At 38.4% G+C, this 22,826-nt stretch overlaps 1 long non-coding RNA gene across 1 annotated transcript in view; it reads left to right on the top strand.

Moving 5' to 3' along the window:
* Positions 1-21,371, top strand: part of LOC131511613 (uncharacterized) — a 43,493-nt gene extending 22,122 nt beyond the window's left edge. The window contains exons 4-5 of the long non-coding RNA XR_009261620.1: positions 7,383-7,448; positions 21,137-21,371. This is a non-coding gene — a long non-coding RNA (uncharacterized LOC131511613). The remainder of the gene's footprint in view (positions 1-7,382; positions 7,449-21,136) is intronic.
* Positions 21,372-22,826: the final 1,455 nt, after the last annotated feature.

Here is a 22,826-nt window from a genome sequence, read left to right as displayed (position 1 = left end):
TTCTCTTTCTCTGGAGAACCCTGACTAAGGCAGCATGTGGTTAGGGCTGGGCCAATCTTAGTACAGTATTTGATTGAGCACACAGAGTGGAAACATGATCCAATCATGGCCAGCCTATGTATGTGTTGTGTGGGGACATAGATATTATGGATGTTGGGAGAATGAAATTCTCTTTCTGCCTCATTTGCTAATCTGACAGCATAAGACTGTGCATGGTTGTAAGTCAGTATCTTGGCTCCCTTAAGTAGAGATTCCATGCAGAATGCAGCCAAGTAGAGGCAAGTAGTGGAGACAAAAAGTTCTGGAGACTTTAGTCCCTACATCTGGCTGTTCTTGAGCTCAACATCAGGGCCTTGTGGGGTTTTTTTTATTTATTTTAATTCACGTTAGTTAACATACAGTGTAGTCTTGGCTTCAGGAGTAGAACCCAGTTATTCATCACTTAACATATAACACCCAGTGCTCAATCCAACAAGTGCCGTCCTTAATGCCCATTGCCCATTTAGCCCGTCCTTCCATCCACTTTCCCTCCAGCCACCCTCAGTTTGTTCTGTATATTTAAGAGTCTCTTAGGGTTTGCCTCCCTGTCTGTTTTTCTCTTCTTTTTCCTTCCCTTCCCCTATGTTCATCTGTTGTGTTTCTTAAATTCCACATATGGGTGAAATCATATGATATTTGTCTTTTTCTGACAAATTGTTTTATTATCTCTGACAAATTATTTCTCTGGCAAATTATTTCACTTATCATCATACACTCTAGCTCCATCCATGTTATTGTAAATGGCAAAATTTCATGATTTTTTTAATCACTAAGTAGTATTCCATTATATATATATATATAGCACATCTTATTTTTTCATTCATCAGCCGATGGACATTTGGGCTCTTTCCATACTTTGGCTATTGTCAATAGGGCTGCTGTAAACATTGGAGTGCATGTGCCCCTTCAAATTAGCACTTTTGTATCCTTGGAGTAAATACCTAGTAGTACAATTGCTGGGTTATAGGGTAGTTCTGTTTTTAACTTTTTGAGGAGTGGCTGCACCAGTTTACATTCCCATCAACAGTGCAGTAGGGTTCCCCTTTCTCTACATCTTCCTCAACATCTATAGTTTCTTGTGTTGTTAATCTTAGCCATTCTGACGGGTGTGAGGTAATATCTCATTGTGGTTTTGATTTGTATTTCCCTGATGATGAGTGATGCTAAGCATCTTTTCATGTGTCTGTTAACCATCTGGATGTCTTCTTTGGAAAAGCGTAGTCATGTCTTTTGCCCATTTCTTCACTGGATTATTTGTTTTTTCAGTGTTGAGTTTGAGCAGTTCTTTATAGATTTTGGATACTAAACCTTTATCCAATATGTCATTTGCAAATATCTTTTCCCATTCTGATAGTTGCCTTTTAGTTTTGTTGGTTGTTTCCTTTGCCGTGCAAAAGCTTTTTATTTTGATGATGCCCCAATAGTTCATTTTTGCTTTTGTTTCCCTTGCCTTCTGAGACATGTTTAATAAGAAACTGCTTATTAACTGCTTAATAAGAAACTTGCTGCTGCAAGGTTAAAGAGGTTGTTGCCTGTGTTCTCCTCTAGGATTTTGATGGTTTCCTGTCCCACATTTAGGTCTTTTATCCATTTTGAATTTATTTTTGTACATGGTGTGAGAAAGTGATCCAGGTTCATTTTTTTGCATGTTGCTGTTCAGTTTCCCCAGCACCATTTGCTGAAAAGACTATCTTTTTTCCATTGGATACTCTTTCCTTGTTTGTTGAAGATCAGTTGGCCATATGTTTGTGGGTCCATTTCTGGGTTTGCTATTCTATTCCATTGATCTATGTGTCTGTTTTTGTGTTAGTACCAGATTGTCTCAATGATTATGCTTTGTAATGCAGCTTGAAGTCTGGAATTGTGATGCCTTCAGCTTTGGTTTTCTTTTTTCAAAATTACTTCGGTTATTCAAGGTCTTTTCTGGTTCCATACAAATTTTAGGATCGTTTGTTCTAGCTCTGTGAGGAATGCTGGTGTTGTTTTCTTAGGGATTGCATGGAATACGTAAATTGCTTTGGGTTGTATCAACATTTTAATAATATTTGTTCTTCCAATCAATGAGCATGGAATGTTTTTCCATCTCTTTGTGTCTTCTTCAATTTCTTTCATAAGCTTTCCATAGTTTTCAGCATAGAGATCTTTTACCTTTTTGGTTAGGTTTATTCCTAGATATTTTATGGGTTTTGGTGCAATTATAAGTGGGATCGATTCCTTGATTTCTCTTTCTGTTGCTTCATTATTGGTGTATAGAAATGCAACCGATTTCTGTATAGTGATTTTATATCCCATGACTTTGCTGAATTCACGTATCACTTCTAGCAGTTTTTTGGTGGAGTCTTTCAGGTTTTCCATGTTGAGTATCATGTCATCTGCAAAGAGTGAAAGTTTGACTCCTTTGCCAATTTGGATGGGTTTTATTTCGTTTTGTTGTTTGATTTCTGAGCTAGGACTTCCAACACTATGTTGAACAGCAGTGGTGAGAATGCACATCTCTGTTGTGTTACTGACCTTAAAGGGGATAGCTCTCAGTTTTTCCCCATTGAGGATGATATTAGCTGTGGGCCTTTCATATATGACTTTTATGATGTTGAGATATGTTCTTTCTCATCCCTACTTTCTTGAGGGTTTTTATCAAGAAAGGATGCTGTATTTTGTCAAATGCTTTTCTGTGTATATTGAAAGGATTATATGGTTCTTATCCTTTATTTTATTAATGTGGTGTATCATATTGACTGATTTGTGAATATTAAACCAACTCTGCATCCCAGGAGTAAATCCCACTTGATCATGGTGAATAATTCTTTCAATGTCCTGTTGAATTCGATTTGCTAGTGTTTTGTTGAGAATTTTTGCATCCAGTTTTATCAAGGATATTGGCCTGTAATTCTCTTTTCTGGTGGGATATTTGTCTGATTTTGGAATCAAGGTAATGCTGGCTTCATAGAATGAGTTTGGAAGCTTTCCTTCTGCTTCTGTTTTTTGGAACCATTTGAGAAGAATAGGTATTAACTGTTCTTTAAGTGTCTGGTATAATTCCCCTGTGAAGCCACTTGGCTCAGGACTCTTATTCGTTGGGAGATTTTTGATAACTGATTCAATTTCTTTGCTGGTTATGGGCCTGTTCAAATTTTCTATTTCTTCCTGTTTGAGTTTTGATAGTGTGTGAGTATCTAGGAATTTGTCCATTTCTTCTAGATTGTCTAATTTATTGGCATATAATTTTTCATAGTATTCTCTAGTAATTGTTTGTATTTCTGTGGTGTTGATTGTGATCTCTCCTCTTTCATTCCTGATTTTATCTATTTGGGTCCTCTCTCTTGTCTTTTTGAGAAGTCTGGTTAGGTATTTGTCAATTTTTCTATTCTCTCAAAAAGTAGCTTTTAGTTTCATTGATCTTTTCCACTGTTTTTTTCTATATTGTGTATTTCTGCTCTAATCTTTATTATTTCTCTTCTTTTGCTTGGTTTTAGGCTTCATTTGCTTCTCCTTTTTTCACTCTCTTAGCAGTAAGTTTAGGTTGTGTAGTGGGGCCTTTCTTGCTTCTTGAGATAGGCCTGAATTGCAATGCACTTTCCTCTTGGGATTTTCTGTTGCATCCCAAAGGGTTTGGACTGTTGTGTTTTCTATTCATTTACTTTCATGTATTTTTTAATTTCTTCTTTAATTTTCTGGCTAACCCATTCATTCTTTAGTAGGATGTTATTTAACTTACATGTATTTGAAGGCTTTCCAAATTTTTTCTGGTGGTTGATTTCAAGTTTTATAGTATTGTGATCTGAATATATGCATGGTATGATCTTGACCTGTTGAAGGCTGATTTGTGACCCAGTATGTGATCTATTCTGGAGAATGTTTCATGTGCACTTGAGGAGAATGTGTATTCTGCTGTTTTAAGATGAAGTGTTCTAAATATAGCTGTTAAGTCTATATGGTCCAATGTGTCACTCAAAGCCATTGTTTCCTTGTTGATTTTATGTTTAGATGATGTGTCCATTGTTGTAAGTGGAGTACTAAAGTCTCCTACTCTTATGGTATTATTATCAATGAGTTTCTTTATGTTTGTGATCAATTGCTTTGTATATTTGAGTTCTTTCAAGTTGGGTGCATAAATATTTACAACTGTTAGATCTTCTTAGTGGATAGGATATAATGTCCTTCTTTATCTCTTATTACTCTCTTTATTTTAAAATCTAGTTTGTTTAATGTAAGTATGGTACTCTCTCTTTCTTTTGACCTTCGTTAGCATGATAGATGGTTCTCCATCCCCTCACTTTCAATCTGCAGGTGTCCCGAGGCCTAAAATGAGTCTCTTGTAGGCAGCCTATAGATGAATCTTGTTTTGTTTTTTTTTTAATCCATTCTGATATCCTATGTCCTTTGCTTGGGGCATTTAGTCTATTTACATTCAGAGAAATTATCAAAAGATATGACTTTACTGCCATTGTGTTAGTTGTAGATTTGGTGTTTATGGTGATGTTTTCTGGTCCTTTGTAGTCTTTGAAGTCTTTGGTCTTCTTTTTTTTTTTTCCCTCCACTCAGAGAGTCCCCCTTAAAATTTTTTGCAGGGCTGGTTTAGTGGTCACAAGCTCCTTTAGTTTTTGTTTGTCTGGGAAAGTCCTTAGCTCTCCTTCTATTCTGAATGGCAGCCTTGCTGGATAAAGGATTCTTGGCTGCGTATTTTTCCTGTTCAACACATTGAATATTTCCTGCCACTCCCTTCTGGCCTGCCAAGTTTCAGTGGACAGGTCTACTATTACCCATATGTGTCTACCATTGTAGGTTAAGGACCTCTGGTCTAGTTGCTTTCAGAATTCTCTCTTTATCTTTGTATTTCGCAAGTTTCACTGTGATATGTCATGGTGTTGAACTGTTTTTGTTGATTTTGAAGAGAGTTCCCTGTGCCTCTTGGACTTGGATGTCTGTTTCCTCCCTCAGATTAGGGAAGTTCTTAGCTATAATTGGTTCAAATAAACCTTCCACCCATTTTTCTTGCTCTTCTTCTGGGACTCCTATGATATGGGTATTGTTTCATTTCATGGAATCGCTTAGTTCTCTAAGTCTCCCTTCATGATCTAGTAACTTCCTTTCCCTCTCTTTTTCAGCTTCATTATTCTCCATGATTTTGTCTTCTATTTCACCTATTCTCTGCTCTGCTTCTTCAGTCCTCATTTGTCACTGTATCTAGTTTATTTTGCATCTCAATGGTAGCATTTTTAAATTCATTCTGACTGGTTCTTAGGTCTTTAATCCCTGCAACAAGGGTTTCTCTAGTGTCTTCTATGCTTTCTTCAATTCCAGCTAGTAATCTTATGACTGTTGTTCTAAATTCTTTTTCAGATATATTGCTTATATCTGTTTTGAGCAGGTATAATCCCTGGCTGTAATTTCTTCTTGACCTTTACTTTGGAGAGAATTCCTCCATCATGTCTTTTTTGGCTAAGTTTCTGTCTTTTGTGTGTTTTAAAAGCTTGTTATGTGTCCTGTGCCTGAGAGTACTACTATATTAAAAAGGGGTCATACACTGTCCAGGGCCTGGGACTCCAGGAATTATTTCTGGGGTGTGCTGTGTGCACTCTGCTGTTGCGTTTTGGTTGCTCTTTCCCATTTGTCAGTCCTCTGCAGAGCTTCCCCTTGCTTACAGTGGTGGAATGTTTGGACCTTTAACTAGGTATGCTTTGATTTGTTTGTTGAAGTAACTCTGAGAAAAAAAAAAAAGTGGGGGTGGAGGAAGCCTGATCCTATAAAAACAGAAAAGGAAAGGGAACAAAAAGCAAACACACAGAGAATCAAAAAAACTATAAGGCCGATTCCAAAGAAAAAGAAAAGAAAAAGGATAAAAAAAGCAGAAGAAAAGAGAAAAGAAGGAAAAAGAAAAGAATAAAATGCATATGTATGTATCTATATAGGTGTATATATGCATATATATATATGTATATATGGAAATGACAAAAAACAAATCAGAAATTATGAGCCTCATTTCGAAATTAAAAAAGAAGAAGCAGGAAAAAAAAGTTGTCTGTTGGTTGCTTGGTGGGTAGTGGCTATGCTAGTCTGGAGAAAGGCCAGCTGCATTGGCACTGACTTATTCTTGCCTCAGTAAATAAGCAGTTGCTGGGCACAGAGTGGTGGGAATTGGTCTAAGTGGGTCTCGCCTCCACTGGGGGCTTCTGTGTTGCTCTATGAAGTCCCACCTTGTTGGTGTTGGGGGGAAAATGGCGCCACTCCAATCTCTTGTCCTGGCTGGGGATCCCAATCCCCGTTATTCACAAGCAGCCCTCACGGTATAGTGAGGGCAGTCAGCTTATCCTGCACCACAACAATCTTACGCACACAGCTGGGATTCAAAACGCAAAGTATTAAAGGACGCTGCATGGCACAGATCTGCTCCCCTCTTCTGGAGTAGATCCTCTCTACCCTGGTGATGAAAGGCCTTTGACTGGTACCTGCAGTGTCTTTTGTCCCTGGGGAGGCAATAAGCAGTCTCCCAAAAGTATTCCAGGAAGGGGACCAGTGCACCCTGGAGATCTCTACATCATGCTCTGCACTCTGGGCCAGCTCTCTTCTCCCCAGGAGCATAGGCAACAACTCCACTCCAGAGAAAGTCACACACTTCCAAAACCTCAGAGTTTGAGCTCCAGAAGGTGTTTGCAAAAAATAACTGGGACATTCAGTACTTCTCATGCCCCAATCTGTGGTCCAGAGAGGTTTTCCTCTTGTGCTAACTTGATGCTGCACCTTCTCAGCTCTTCTCTTTCTCTCCCTGTTGTCTCTCCACAGGAAGGATTCCCTTCCCCTCTGTGGCTTGGCCATTTTTCTCTCCCCCAATTCACATCCATGCACTTCCCACCTGCCAAGCTATCTCCCTCCATCTGTGGAGATCCTTGTCTCTCCATAGATCTATTTTCTGTGGGTTCCAAGTAATCTGACCTCAGTACAGCTGTGTTTGAGAGATGAGGAAAGCCCAGGATCCCCCTTCTTCTCAGCTATCTTAACTCTGGGCCTTCTGTTTTTCTGTGAGCTAATTCCTTTTCCTCTTCTCTCTCTTCCTCTTCAGTTTAGTTTGACATAGGTTTCTAGCACCTGCTGTAGAAGGAGTTCTGACTAAAACACTCAGAACTGGCAAGAAAGTGAAAATGAGAAAATGCATCAGGAAAAATTTTTGAGAAATTAGCTTGATGATGGAAAATCTCCTAAAATACAATACAAACGATTTAATATCAATTAGCAAAATGTTTTTTGAAACCAGAATTTGTGTGAAATTATGACAGAAGTTTTCAATGGCTCTTGGATTACAACACCCCTCAGGAAAAAAAATTGCTAATATTTATGTTTACTTGCAGAAGAGAAAATTTCTCCTGAATATTTTGTTCTCCTAGCACCTAGTTCCAATAAGTTTGTGAAAGCTGGTGAGTAAATATATCTATTCTTTTATAATTCAGTTCCTATGTCCAACTTTATGTCCAGTGTTAGGGGATTATATTGTGAAGTGAATCCCAAACACAAAAAGCATTTCTTCGTGTGCAATATTTACACTATCCAGTAAATCAAATAGTACTTGTAATTCCTTTGAGAATTTGTAGGAAAACCATGAAATTTCAGTTGATGTCTGGCCTTGGAAACCTCAAAGGTTCATTATGGGATGGTGAGTCTTGTGGCAAATCCTTGTTCTCTCCTAGTCACCAAGATTTCTCATTGCCACCAAGCAATGATCTTAGCTATAGGTGACTTACCAAAAAAGCGACCCATAGCTGTACAGCAAAAATGAATAATTTATAATTATTATGAGGCTTCTTCATTCAGAAGTTCAGAGCTGTGTGAGTTCTGCCATGTAACATATTCATGGAAGCAGCTAGGGTTGTGAAAAGCAAGGAGGGTCACACAGTGATTGAGACAAATCATCTCTTCTCAAAATTTGTTTTCAGGACCACTTAAACTCTTAAAAATTATTGAAAAATTAAAAAAGCTTTTGTTTATTTGGGTTTAATCTCTTTACATTCACCATATTAGAAGTTAGATCAGGAAAATCTAAGTATTGGGATGCTTACATGCACATGATGCAGGTTATGAGTTTCCAATATTCTAATTTATATTGAAAGGTTAGAGTTTGTAATTGGCAACAATTACTGTGTTCTTTTCCTAAAGTAACTAGAATGTGAAGTGACGATGTCCATTAATACCCAAATATGAATAACCATATTTTGCCAGTGTTTTTTTTAAGACGGCATGGTGTTCTATCAGAAAAGTGTCTAGTCCAGGGGCACCTGGGTTCCTCAGTCAGTTGAGCGTCTGACTTCGGCTCAGATCATGATCTCACTGTCCGTGAGTTCGAGTCCCATGTCAATCTCTCTGCTGACAGCTCAGAGCCTGGAGTCTGCTTCAGATTGTGTGTTTCCCTTTCTCTGCCCCTCCCCCACTCACTCACACGCTCTCTCTCTCTCTCAAAAATGAATAAATGTTAAAAACGTTAAAAAGTACACTAAAAAGGACTGTACTCAGGAGTTGAGAACTAACAATTTTTAGTGCTTTATCAGGGCATTCTTTATGTGACACTGGCTTATTTTTTAACTGCAAGCACATGGCAGTGAAGAATTCAATGACTAAAAGAATAGTTTGGTGCCACTGCTTTGATTGGTGCTAAGGTGCCAGCAGTTTTACCCACATTGCTTTTGTGCCATCAACACAAAGGTCAATCCAGTGGAAAATGCACTTATCATCTTAATATTATTATGAAAATAATTTGACCTTGTGGATTCCTTGAAAGGAATTGGGAACTGCCAAGGGATAGCAGACCATACTTTGAGAATCACTGATTTAAGAAATGCTATTATTCTATCACTTAAAAAAAAAAAGCCTTCTTGAGTGCATATTATTGCTAGGCAGTTCTAAGTGTATGGGGTGTGTCTGTGAACAAAACAAGGTGCTCTGTCTGCACAGAGGATGTTTTCTAGCAGGGTAGTGATAGACAATCAGACAATAGATATTATAAATAGGTAAGTTAGGAGATACATTAGGAGATGATAAGTGCTGTGCAAATGTACGGAAGTACAGCAAGGTAAGGGCGATTGGGAGTGCTCGAAGTGTCCAGTAGCAGGTGGAAATTTTAGACTGATCAGGATAGACCTCATTGCAAAGGTGATATTGATAAAGTTTTTTTTTTTATTTTTAAATTTGAATCCCAATATAGTTAACATACAGTGATATATTGGTTTCAGGTGTACAATATAGTGATTCAGCAATCCTATATCACTCAGTGTACATTACGAGTGCACTCCTTAATTCCCTTTACCTATTTCACCCATCTCCCACCCATCTCCCCTCTGGTAACCATCAGTTTGTTCCCTGTAGTTAAGAGTCTTTTTCTTGGTTGGTGTCTTTTTCTCTCCCTCCCCCCCCCCCCCCACCCTGCCCTTTGCTCATTTGTTTCTTAAATTCCACAAAGAGTGAAATAATATGGTATTTGTCTTTCTCTGACTGACTTGCTTCACTTAGCTTAATATTCTTTAGCTCCATCCATGTCATTGCAAATGGCAAGATTCCATTCTTTTTTATGGCTGAATATTATTCCATTGTATGTACATACCACATCTTCTTCTTTTTTTAATGTTTATTTATTTATTTTGAGAGAGAAAGAGCACAGAGGAGGGGCAGAGAGAGAGGGGAGAGAGAACCCCAAGCAAGCTTGTGGCTAGCTAATAAAGGAGCATTTCAAACAAGGGAACAGCCGTAGAAATACGGGAGTATGCGTGACATGGTCAAAAAAGCATAAGGAAGCCAATGAGAAAGGAGTGGAGGTATCGAATGGTGAAGTTTTGGGATATGTGGTCAGAGAAGGAAGGGAGGGAACAGATCATGTAGAGAAATAGTAACTGCTGGAGGAGTTTTAGCAGAAGAGGGACTTGACTTCTCTTATGCTTTAAAAAGGTCATTTTTGTTGCTATATTGAGGATAGACTATACAGGACAAGGAAAGAAAATGGAAACTAATTAAGAGACTTGTGCAGTAATCTGATGAAAGATAACAGATGGTTGGGCCAGATGTGGAACTGGCGAGAAGAGGGAATCCACAGAACTTGGTTCTGATATGGAGTGTCAGAGAGAGAAGTCAAAGGGAACTTCAAAATGTTTGGTCTGAGTACCTGTAAAGATAATGTATCTCATATATGGAAATTAACTCAAAATTTACCATAGATCTAAGTATAAAATGATAAACTTTTAGAAGAAAACATAGGAGAAAATCTTCATGACCTATGGGTAGGCAGAGAGTTCATGACACCAAAGGCATGATTCGTAATATAAAATTTAAATATATTGGACTTCATCAAAATTAAAAATTTTGCTCTGTGAAAGACACCATCTAGATAATAAAAATAAAGTGACAGTGGGGCGCCTGGGTGGCGCAGTCGGTTAAGCGTCCGACTTCAGCCAGGTCACGATCTCGCGGTCCGTGAGTTCGAGCCCCGCGTCAGGCTCTGGGCTGATGGCTCGGAGCCTGGAGCCTGTTTCCGATTCTGTGTCTCCCTCTCTCTCTGCCCCTCCCCCGTTCATGCTCTGTCTCTCTCTGTCCCAAAAATAAATAAAAAACATTGAAAAAAAAAATTAAAAAAAAAAAAATAAAGTGACAGTATGGGAAAATTCTTTGTAGATTACATAGCCCATGGGATATATATTTATGTGTACACACACACACACACACACACACACACACAATTTAAAGTTAACAATAGGAAAACAAGTTTGAAAATGAGAAAAAGATGTGAACAGATACTCCCATAAAAATGGCAAATAAGCACATGGTAAGATGCCTAACATCATTAACCACTAGGGGAATGCACCTTAAAGCCACCAATGCATCTCTTAGAATGCCTAAAATAAAAAATACAGACAATGGCACATGCTGGTGAGGATGTGAAGCAGCTGGGTCTCACACGTTGTTCGCACGAGTGCAAGATGGCATGGCCCTGTGGAGAACAGTTTAGTTTCTTCTGAAGTTAAGTATCCACTTATCATGTAACCTAGTAATCCCACATCTAGATGTTTGTCCTAGAGTAATGAAAACTTACCCTGATTGAAACCTGTACATGGATATCCATAACAATTTATTTGTAATGAGAAAAAATTGCAAATAATCCAAATGTCTTGTCCTTCAATAAGTGAATGAGTAAACAAGCTGTAGCATTTCTATATAAGTGAGTGTTGCTCTGCAGAAAAAAGAAAAAGAGGAAAATGCATGTGACAGCTTGGAGGGATGATGTCAAGGGTGTTCTATTATGCTAAGTGAGACAGCCAATCTCAAAAGGTTACACACGATATGATTCCATTTATATAATATTCTTGATATGATAAAATTATAGCAAGGGGAAGGAATCCATGGTTGCCAGGGGTTAGGGATGGAATGAGGAGGGCATGGCTATAAATGGGTGGAATGAGGGAATTTCTTTGGGGTAATGGAACAGCTGTAAATACTGATTGTATCTACTGCTGGTTACAAAAATCTAAACATGTGATAACATCTCACAGAACAATGTACCAAAGAGGAAGAAGCATGTGTGTTAAAACTGGTGAAATACAACTAAGTCTGTACTTACTTGTATTTAATAGTGTCACACTGATCGTAATTCCCTGGTTGTTGTAATTATACTATGGTTATGTAAGATGTTATTTTGGGGGCAAGCTGGGAAAGGGTTCTCAGGAACTCTATACTATTTTTGCAAATTCTCTTTGAGCCTAAAATTACTTTAAATGAAAAGAAAAACGATAGCATTTCCATTAGCTGGGATGAAAAAGGCTGCATATAGAGCAGATTTTAGAGGAGATGAATTCAGTTGTGGATATCCTAAATTGGAGATATCTATTTTATACACTTATGTATACAAGTGTGGAGTTTGGGAGAGAATTCTGAATGAGATATACATTCAGGAAATGAATTTAAAGCCAGGAGACTGGATAAGCTCATCTAGGGCAGGAATATAAATCAAGAAAAGAAGCAGAGGCAGGAAGGAGCCTTGGGGTTACTCTATTATCAGACAGCTTGAGAAAGTAGAGAGAACTCTGACATTATAGTTTCAAGTTTAGTGTTTCCCTTTTATTGAAAACTTTGTGGTGTGCATGCTTGTGTGCATGTGTGTATGCGTGTGTGCATGTGGTGTGTGTGTGTGTGTGTGTGTGTGTGTGTGTGTGTGTGTGGCTTGATAGAGTTCTGTTCCAACCAATAGATAGTTTTACTGGTGGATTTGAACCTCTTTCAGTTATTATGGTCTTTCTCTATTCCTCTGTACTTTATTAATTACAGTAAAAGTTTTCAGTATATCAGTAGGAATGCTCCTCTCTTTTCCTCAATTATTGAACTCTGGTCAATGATTTTACAACCTATTCTTCTAATGCCTGCTACCTCAAGGATCGTGTATGGTAACCTCACTGCTTTGGGAGAAATGAACATGCGTTCAAGTAAAAGAGGATGGAGCATCTGCTGTGAGACCACTTTCCTTAATGGAGAAATAAAGACACATTTAGGAGAAATTTTCTCATTATCTTCTTATTTTGTTTTCCTGAAATCATGGCTCTTTTATGGCCAGTCTGTACTCTTGCCATTTTTGTCTTCAACCAAGTGTGTTATCTCCTTTGCCACCATCTTCCCATTATCATTGCTTTTAAAAAATTAACTCACTTAGTTAACTGAGATTAGCTTCATATTTAGGCAAATCACTATAATTACTTTATATGTTTAGGAATGCAGCCTTGGTTAGAAGGAAATTATAATCCGTAATGCATATGTTAGAAGACAAGAAAAGGTGAAAATCAATGATCTAAACATCTACCTCAGGAAGTTGGAAGAAGGACAGCAAAGTAAACCCAAACAAAGGAAAAAGAAAGATATAATAAAGTTAAAGGCAGAAATTAATGGAATAGAACAAACATACAGTAGAAAAGATCAACATAAATGAAAGTTGGTCTGTGCCAGAAAGATTGACCAAGAAAAAGAGAGAAGCTACAAATTACCAATATCAGGAATTAAAAATGGGACGTCACTTTGGATCCTATAGACATAAAAAGAATATAAGAGAATATTGTAAAAATTCATTCCCATGAATTAAAAAATAAATGAAATAATATAATTCATAGTAAACACAATGTACCAAACTGACATCTGTGTCTAACATAAGTAGAAATAGAAAATCTGAATAATTCTTTTGCAAATTGCCTATTTATACTCTTAGCTCATATTTCTATTGAGATTTTTGTCTTTAAAAAAAATCAACCAAAAGAATTTCTTTAAATGCGAATACATTAACCCTTTGTCATATTCATTGCAAATATTTCCCCCAGTGTTTTTACTTTCATGTTTTATTCATAAAGTATAGATATTTATATAATACAGTTAAATTTGTTGAACTTTTTCATTATAATTTCTTTTGCTTTTATGCTCAGTCTATCCCTGTATAGTTTCTTCTAGTTTATGATGTTGATGTGTGTGTATTTTTAAATTAATTCTTTAAAACTTGTGGAACTTAGTGTGATGTGTGACATGAAGCAAGGGATCTTTTTCTTCCCCCTGGACTAGTCAGTATTCTTAGTGTCATTTAAAATATAACCATTGTGGGGCGCCTGGGTGGCTCAGTCGGTTGGGTGGCCGACTTCGGCTCAGGTCATGATCTCGCGGTCCGTGAGTTTGAGCCCCGCGTCGGGCTCTGTGCTGTCGGGCTCTGTGCTGTCGGGCTCTGTGCTGTCGGGCTCTGTGCTGTCGGGCTCTGTACTGACGGCTCTGTGCTGACGGCTCGGAGCCTGGAGCCTGTTTCCGATTCTGTGTCTCCCTCTCTCTGACCCTCCCCTGTTCATGTTCTGTCTCTCTCTGTCTCAAAAATAAATAAACATTAAAAAAAATTAAAATAAAATAAAATATAACCATTGATTTTTCCACTGGTTTGTGATGCTTCCTTGACCAAATATTAAAAACTTGTAGGGTCTGTTTCTTTGAAAATTTCTCTCTTCACTCTTCTTTGGCGTTACTCTTTGAAATTTTTGGCTTTTCCTTCACACCTTTCTTCAAAAAAAATTCAGAGTAATTTATCATGTTAAAAAAATTCCAGGGAATTTATGTAGGCATTTCATTAAAGCTAAATTGTAATAGCTATAATATATCAAATGGTTAGGGGTACCTGGGTGGCTCAGTCGGTTAAGCGTCCAACTTTGGCTCAGGTCATGATCTCACGGTTTGTGAGTTCAAGCCCTGCATCGGGCTCTGTACTGACAGCTCAGACCCTGGATCCTGCTTCAGATTCTGTGTCTCCCTCTTTCTCTGCCCCTCCCCTGCTCATGCTCTCTCTCTCTCTCTCTCTCAAAAATAAAGAAACATTAACATTTTTTAAAAAGTGGTTAAAGTACATATTAAAAAAAATTTTTTTTATTGTTTATTTTTTGAGAGAGAGAGAGAGAGAGAGAGAGAGACATAGCATGAGAGGGGGAGGGGCAGAGAGAGAGGGAGACACAGAATCTGAAGCAGGCTCCAGGCTCTGAGCTGTCAGCACACAGCCCGACGTGGGGCTCGAACCCACAAGCTGTGAGATCATGACCTGAGTCGAAGTCAGATGCCCAACTGACTGAGCCACCCAGGCACCCCTAAAGTACATATTTTGTAATATGACATACAGTATGTGTAACATGGGAATAGTGATACTTGATACATTGTTTGGAAAGATGAAATGAAGTGAAAACAGGATGTAAAACACCTTGAATGGTCCTTGACATGTTAGTAGGTGCTCGTTAATTAAAATAACTAAGAATTACTAACTCCCATTATTCTATGCCTCTTAATAAATGATGCCATTTATTACCATTAGTAGTATTTGATGTTTCCGTTCTTATATGTAAAATGTCTCTCCTTTTATGTAAATCTTTTATATCTTTCAACAAAATTCTAATTTTTTTTCATATCAATCACACTCTTTTTGGTTAGTTTTATTCTTAGGTATTTTATAGTTTATACTGTTGTTTTGCATAGACTTGGTTTTTTTCCCATTATATCTTTTTGGTATTGATGCTGTGTAGGCAAGACTTTGAAAGTGTTTATTTATCTTATTTAAATTTATCTGATTATTTGCCAAAAAAAAAAAATGTAAGAGCTTTTCAGTTGATTCTCATATGGGCTACAAGTAACGATGGTCTTGTGTCCTTATTTCCAGTAGTTAAATTGCTATTTTTGCTCTCAATTTCTTTCCTTAAAAAAATTTTTTTTAATGTTTATTTATTCTTGAGAGAGACAGAGAGACAGAGCATGAGGGGGAAGGGGGAGACACAGTATCCGACACAGGCTCCAGGCTCTGAGCTGTCAGGATAGAGCCCAATGCAGCGTCGAACTCACAGACCACCAGATCATGACCTGAGCCGAAGTTGGACGCTTAAACCGACTGAACCACCCAGGCGCCCCAATTTCTTTCCTTTTCAAATTGAGTTCAACAGAAGAATGATAGTAGTATATTTTCTCGTTTTGAGCTTTATTTTGAATGAGAATGGCTCTATTTTCTTGCTGTAAGTTATTTTGTTGGCTATTAGAGTAATTCCTCTTATGTTAAGAAAGCATTCTTGGGGCACCTGGGTGGCTCAGTCGGTTGAGCATCCGACTTCGGCTCAGGTCACGATCTCGCAGTTCGTGAGTTCGAGCCCCGTGTCGGGCTCTGTGCTGACAGCTCAGAGCCTGGAGCCTGCTTCAGATTCTGTGTCTCCTTCTCTCTCTGCCCCTCTCCTGATCATGCTCTGTTTCTCTCTGTCTCAAAAATAAATAAAACATTAAAAAAAATTTTTTTTTTAAATTTAGCATTCTTCTCTTTCTAGTGCACCGGGTATGATTCTCAGGCCATGAACTCAGGTGTGTGAGCAAACTAATTGAAGTAAATTTGTATTTTGAGGCTTCATTCTGTCAGATGGCAAGACCTTAATCTCAATTTAACTGGTGTTACTCCTGTCCTTTTCCAAGGGGTTTACATTGTGCCAGGGTGCACAGGGTGGGGCCTCTGGGGGTGGGAAGCCATCTTATTCCAGCCAGCTTTGAGGCAAGGGTCCAAGGGGCTAGGCGAGGAGGAGCTGCAAAGGTTGGGGTTTTCTCTTTTCTCTCTGAGATTGCACTGGGATGTGGCCAAATCAAGGAGTGTTTAGAGAAGTTTTGCTTGCCCTGAGCTCCCTGGTCTTGCCTTGACAGCTTGTCCTCCTGTTATAACATTCATAACTCTGTAGGTGTGGAGTAAGGTCAAAAGTGAGGCATGAAATGAGGCAAGGTGGGAATGAGAAGGTGGGTGAGGGTCCAGGCAGCAGTGGGAACAACATGAGGAAGGAAGAGGGGAGGATGAAACAAAGGAAAGTTCCAGTAGCAAGTAGAAAGAATAGGTCTAGGTCAGCATAAATTGGCTGCTGCTACATCTAAGCAAATTTGCCAGCTAGTTCTACTGAGGGGCTTCCTGTATTTCGGTTAGAAATAATGAAAAAGAAAGCAGGCACAACCCCAAACCCAATGTTTTGAAATACAAACACTTATCTTATATTCTGTATTTAAGCATATGTGAAGTTTTCATACAAAGGGCAGAAAATTGAGGCAGTTAAAAAATGAGCATGCAAAGAAGATTTTGACCTGTAGCTCTGATTTTGATACAACATAGCTTGGGAGATCAGAGAGAAATGTTGTATTCCGCCACAGTGTGTTTAAACAAGAGAATGTTTTGATTTCCTTGGGAAGACAAGTCTGCACCATGTTCTTCCTGTTCTTTGAAGAATGCAGCAGGCGGGACAGCTGGTTCTGGGGTAACTGTGATCAGCAGTGCAGCCTTCCTTCTCCAGATCACAGGCCGCCGTGTAGTTCTGAAGCTGCCTTTTGGGGCTGTTGTTTTTTCACTCTCTGTCTGATTCATTCTGAGTCATGGGGAGCGCACTCCCAATGCAGTGAGGTGCACTGCAGAGAGGGCTGGCCTGCTCGTTCTGCACCAGTAATGTCTGCTTGAGTCTTTCTATCAGAAATGGTTGGGAGAGTCACAACACAGGGGAAAGAAAATGGGAGTGTGAGGGTTCTGCCTGGGAGGATTTGAATGAAGAGAAATGGGAGTAACAAGGAGAGTTTTCTGGGGTTTTCCTAGGGACCACATAATGGACTCATGTGCTTGATGGGTAGCTATATTTCTCTGTGTCATGATTCTCAAGCAACTAAGGTGCCATATCAATAATAGCATTCTCTCCTAATGAAAGGTTCCACTGAAGCATGTCTGGTTCCAGTCGGAGGTTAGGGATGGGGAGATCACCTCAGTGGCAGAACATTACAAAATGGCAAGTCTCCTTGGTCATCACTCTTCCCCAAATACATTTACTTGTAGTCTCTCAGTAGGGGATGGAGGGATATCATCCCAGCCCCGCTGGAGGGACATGATTTTCCAGGCTGTGAGAGGCTTCTGTTCACTAAGAATCTGCTGAAGCTGAGCACGGCTTGAAAAATTTCATCTCCGCAAAAGTGGCCCTGTACTCGATGAGAGTTTATTCCAAGGAGATAGGACAGAGGCATTACTCCTTGAGGATATTAAAAGCTAGAATATAATGGAAGTATGGTACATTTCTCTCCTTCCCTCATTTCTGTTCTTGTTACAATTACTTCAAACAGAAGTATGTTAAATTGAGAAGATGGAGACAATTAGTTAAAAACTCTCTCATTGACCTCTCTTTTGCCTCAAAACGTGAAAATCCAGCGGGTTTGCTGTGGTAGTGCTGCTTCACCAGAGACAAGAACCATAACACATTAAAATGAGAGAAGGAGGCAATTGGTTGCATTAGTGGCAAAAGCAATTGGAACAAAATGTATTGGTAGTCTGGAAATCATTCCGTGTGTGATTATCTGTGTGCTTTGTAGTAAGAAGAAATACTCATAATGGAAGGACATGGGGGATAGCCTTCTTTTCATTGGCACAAGAACTTTTACTTGAGAGTCCTATGGTTCTAAGGCATAAAAAAGCAAATTTGCCCCTGAAACAGTGTAGTGTGCAGTAAAAGCCATTTTCAGCACTTCTTCTGAATTCAGCTTACATAGTCTTCTCGTAGGCTATAAGGAGGTTCAAGCTGTTCTAAAACAGTCATCACGATCCATTACACTCTGTTCCCTGTAGCTTTTGTTCCCAGTTGCATGTGATACTGTAATTGTGAGAGAAAATTTAAAGTACATGCTGACTTTACATATGGAAGGATTATAGTTTCACTCGTTCAAAGCATTCTCAAATATACCATCAAGAATCTCGTATGGACAACCCAGGGCGAAGATACCATTTTGAAAGATGATATATCAAATTAATATTCCTTTTATGTTAAGAGAAATACCTTAGGGGAAAAATACCTCTTGAGTTTGTGGCTTGGTATACATATGGGAAACAGAAAATTCAAGCCAATAATTTAAGCCCTAAAGGTTTGCTGCAAATGCCTGTATCACTGAACAAAAACATTTTGCCTTTTGAAAAATTAACAAAAAAATTTTTTTAAGTTATCTTTAATTGGAGATTTTATGGATACGATTTCTAATTAATGATAAAGGTATCATATATCATATGTTAAATTATGTTTGAGTGCAATTATTCTCTTTTGGGATGTTGCAGACCTATTTTTGAAAGGCTCAGAAAACAATGAAGAGAAAACACAAACTTTCATACTAGTTTATTCCTTCAAACTCTAGGGAAAACTCAACATTTTCTCCTAAGAACCAATTCCTGCTCCTACGCTCATTATTGTTTCATGTTTTCTAGCCATTCTGTCTTCTTTGAAATTCCTCACTCTTTACTTCTCTGTGCTGTTAGCAAGTCCCACTAACTCTTCGTTCATAAAGCTGCTCTCCTCCATAGCATCTCGGAATTTTATGAATTTGAAGGAGGCTCCTGTAATTCAGTTTTTTGAAAACTTTCAAAGTAGCATAAACTTCTCTGCAAATGATACCTAGAAGCCCTCATATTACTCCTGCTGCTACGACTACTACAACGGCAACGACAACGACTACTACTGCTGTTATATCTGATTTGATTGAAGCCAGAATGGAAGGGAGGGTCATAGTTCTCTGTCTGTTTGGTCCATACTTACTGGAGTGCTGTTGCCTTCAGAGATGCTTTATATAATCCCAAGGGATCCTTAGAGTGGAAGAAACAAAGCTTCAAAGGCGAGTGTCTTATCCAAGATCATTAAGCCAGTTAGTGCAGAGCTGGGACTAGAAGTCAAGTTAGAGTTTAGTGCCCTTTAGTACCATTACCCCTACCATCACTGTTACCACCTGATACCTGCCTTATTGCAGTACGTTCTTAGTAGTCTTTCCTCTCTCCTCTTTTACTCCCCCATTTCCATAAGCTATTTTGTGTTCTTTCCTTTGTGCAACAGCCTCTCCATTACCTATAAAATCCAGCCTCAGTCTTTATGGGTTCCTTTCAGGCTCTTTACAGTCCGAGTTTTTTCTTACATTGTTCCCCCGTTCAAAGCCACTATGCTACTCTGGTTGGCTTCTTTTCTGATCCTTGAATCACCTCTGAGTCTTTCCTTATACTCTTCCCTGTATCTGGAATGTTGGCTTTCCATCTGTGCTATCCTTCCATCCAAGATCCTTGAAACATGTTCTGACTACACCAGTTCACAGTTTCCCCTTTTGTGTTTTGAAGGAATGTATTCTGTACCTTTTTTTTTTTTTAGCTTTTATATGTCATATGGGTAAGAATATGCATTGTTTCATCAGTAAAAATATAAGTTTTCCTAGGACATAGACCATGGCTTATTTTGCACATGATACTGACACCATACTGTGAAAACCAGCTGTATTTTGTGAGTGAATTAAATTGGATTGAGGTAACGAAAAATTATCCTGCTCTTGATCCACAAGGATCCACTGCAGCATTTTGCATGTAGCTGAGAATGGTTGCTCCAGCTGACTCTCATCCATTTTCCTTTCCCACCATAAAAAGACTGGATCTAAGATTTTCTATTTGATCATATTCTGTAGCTATGCCATCAGCTGAATCATTAAACAATTCTAATTGAATATAAACAGATGTCAATAACAATTATGTAAATGTTTTATTGCAAATGACTATTTCTACAAGTTTTCAATAAATGTCATACACTTGCATAGTACAATGAATATAATTCATTTTCAGATTAATAAGAATCACACCAAAAGCCATATTGGCTCCTGGAGTAGATGCTGTCTATGTGTCTCTCATATCCAGATAACAGACTCAGGCAGGACTCTATGCCTTATCTGTCTAAATATTTACAATGGGAATTCACATGGCAGGGTTATTTGAAATGAAAAATGGAGTCAGAATTCTGTCTGGTTATTGATTTGACAACGAGGGATAATGTTGCTAATTAGGTTATTGATGTGTTTTTTCAATATACTTTTGTTAATACCTTTTTATTATTATTTTTTAATGTTTATTTATTTTGAAAGAGAAAGAGAGTGGGGGTGGGACAGAAAGAGAGGGAGAGAGAGAGAATCACAAGCAGGCTCTGTGCTGTCAGCGCAGAGCCCTATGCGGGGCTTGATTCCACAGAACCATGAGTTTATGATCTGATGCTTAACTGACTGAGCCAACCCAGGTGTCTCTATTAATACCTTTTTAAAAAACCTACAAGCTATAGATTTACCTCAATTTATTGGAAGTATGTTAACATTATTGAATATAATTAACAATATCTTAGTTTTCCCAACATGGTAAGAGTATATTATGCTAAAGAAGATGCCTCTTAATGCAAGAGTATGAGGTATAACTCATAGGTATTTGATCAGTTTGGGCAAAGCCTTTTTTTTTTTTTTTTTTTGAGAGAGAGCAAGCAGTGTGAGTGGGGGGAGAGGGACAGAGGGAGAGAGAGAGAGAATCTCAAGCAGTCTCCATGCTCAGCATGGAACCCCATGTGGGGCTCAATACCAGGACCCTGGGATCATGACCTGAGCTGAAATCAGTTGTTTAACTGACTGAGCCACCAAGGCACCCCACTGGCAGAGCTTTTTTGATATATTCCCAGAAATTGAGAAATTGGTATTTCTAATGATGGGTAACAAATCTCTTCACAATTCAGGATGATTTCCATTTCTTTGCTTTCAACAGAATTGGAGAAGATCTAATTGAGTTGTCAGCTGATGGATCACAGAAATAGTACTTGGAGATATGCTACTGTGTGGTTTTGGCATGTAAAGTGGAAGAAGTTCAAAGAGTTGAGTGACATTTTATAGCAAATTATGCTCCAATACTGTCTATTTATATATATGAATAAAGATTCCCAGAGTTCCCAAAAAACATATTAGAATTGGTACCAAGCCCAATCTCATTATAGCAATAAATAATTACCCACCAAAACATGAAATGAAAAATCCTCATCCATTCAATTAACAAAATCATTTCTAATTTTAAAAATTTATTTAAAATTTGCAATACATTTATGTTGCTTTTGGTAAAGTATATACTAATAATACTTGTAGTAACAACTTAATCCAGAAGGAAAAATTTTACCTTGAAGGATGAAATGACATCAGTAAAAAATTTCAAGGATGAAGGTATTTTATGTGAAGATATTTTGTGGGGAAGGTGGAATGGAAATATGATTTCAGAGAGAAAAAAGAATGGTATAAAGTTTCTAAGTGTTGAAGATCAACTTGTTTATCTATCTATCTACCTATCTATCTATTTTTTCCAATGGATGGTATTGGGTATCAATAGCTTTGGTATTTTCTTTGAATTACATTATTCCTTTATTTTAAGATGTCAATATTTACAATATGCCAGAAATCAAATCCTTTGAAACTGTTTAAATTTAAAATGATTTAGACGTGAATTAGCGTGTTGTGTGTGACTGGGTACATAGTTTCCCAAATTATTTTACAGGAATGCATAAGCGGGAGCTTGGGAACCGATTCTGTCTGCCTCTCTAGCCTTATCTGATGCTTCTCGCTCATTTTTCTCTCTACTTCTGACATATTCTGGTCCTTATTCAGTTCTCTAAATGCTCCCACTTGCTTCTTGCTTGGGAACTTTTCCCTCTTCCCTATCTACTCAGTGGCACTAATCTGCCCCCAGTACTAGCTCAACCACCCTTAACCAAATGATGTCCACTTCCTCCTTCTGAACCAAGCTTCAGTGATAGGTCTTAGGGAAACTTACCAAAGATGACCAAAGTTAGGTTCCCTAGAATGTCCCCTATCCCCATAACACCTTGATCTTTTCCTGTGTTTCTCTTATCACAATTATGATTTTAAAACTGATTTAAATCCCATAAGGGAAGGGACCGACTGACTTAATCACTGCTATATCCCCAAGAGAGTCTAGCACGGAAGTGGTGTTAAAGAAAAAATATTCATAACCCTTGTTAAAGATGGTAAGGTAGGCTTTATTCAGTACCAATGCAGTAGGGACCACTTGGGTAGGATTTTGCAGTGGGGAAGAGAAATTGGATTCAACTTCAAATACCCCACAGGCAAGTGGAAATTTATAGCCAAGGAATAGTGTGGGAGTCAGTGGATGGAAAATTACTTAGAGGAGACATCAGGGATCAGGGACATTTTGGCTAACCAAAGCTAACAGCATTCTTACTGAAGATGGGCCAGGGTGATGGGACACTGCCTGGGAGATGGTGGAGGTTGATCAGATATCAAGAGTGGGAGGTTCTAGTTAAATTGACTCAGCAGAATTCTTGCTAAGACTGGATTTTACAAGGAAGTACACAGATGGGGTGTAGGAGAAGGTTCAGGAACCTGACTCATGTTTGGTCAAGCAAAGAATCTTTGTCATTGGGTGCATAGAA

This window comes from Neofelis nebulosa, chromosome 1 (assembly GCF_028018385.1).
Source record: "Neofelis nebulosa isolate mNeoNeb1 chromosome 1, mNeoNeb1.pri, whole genome shotgun sequence".
Lineage (NCBI taxonomy): Eukaryota > Metazoa > Chordata > Mammalia > Carnivora > Felidae > Neofelis > Neofelis nebulosa.
This window is presented reverse-complemented; position numbering and strand designations above follow the sequence as displayed.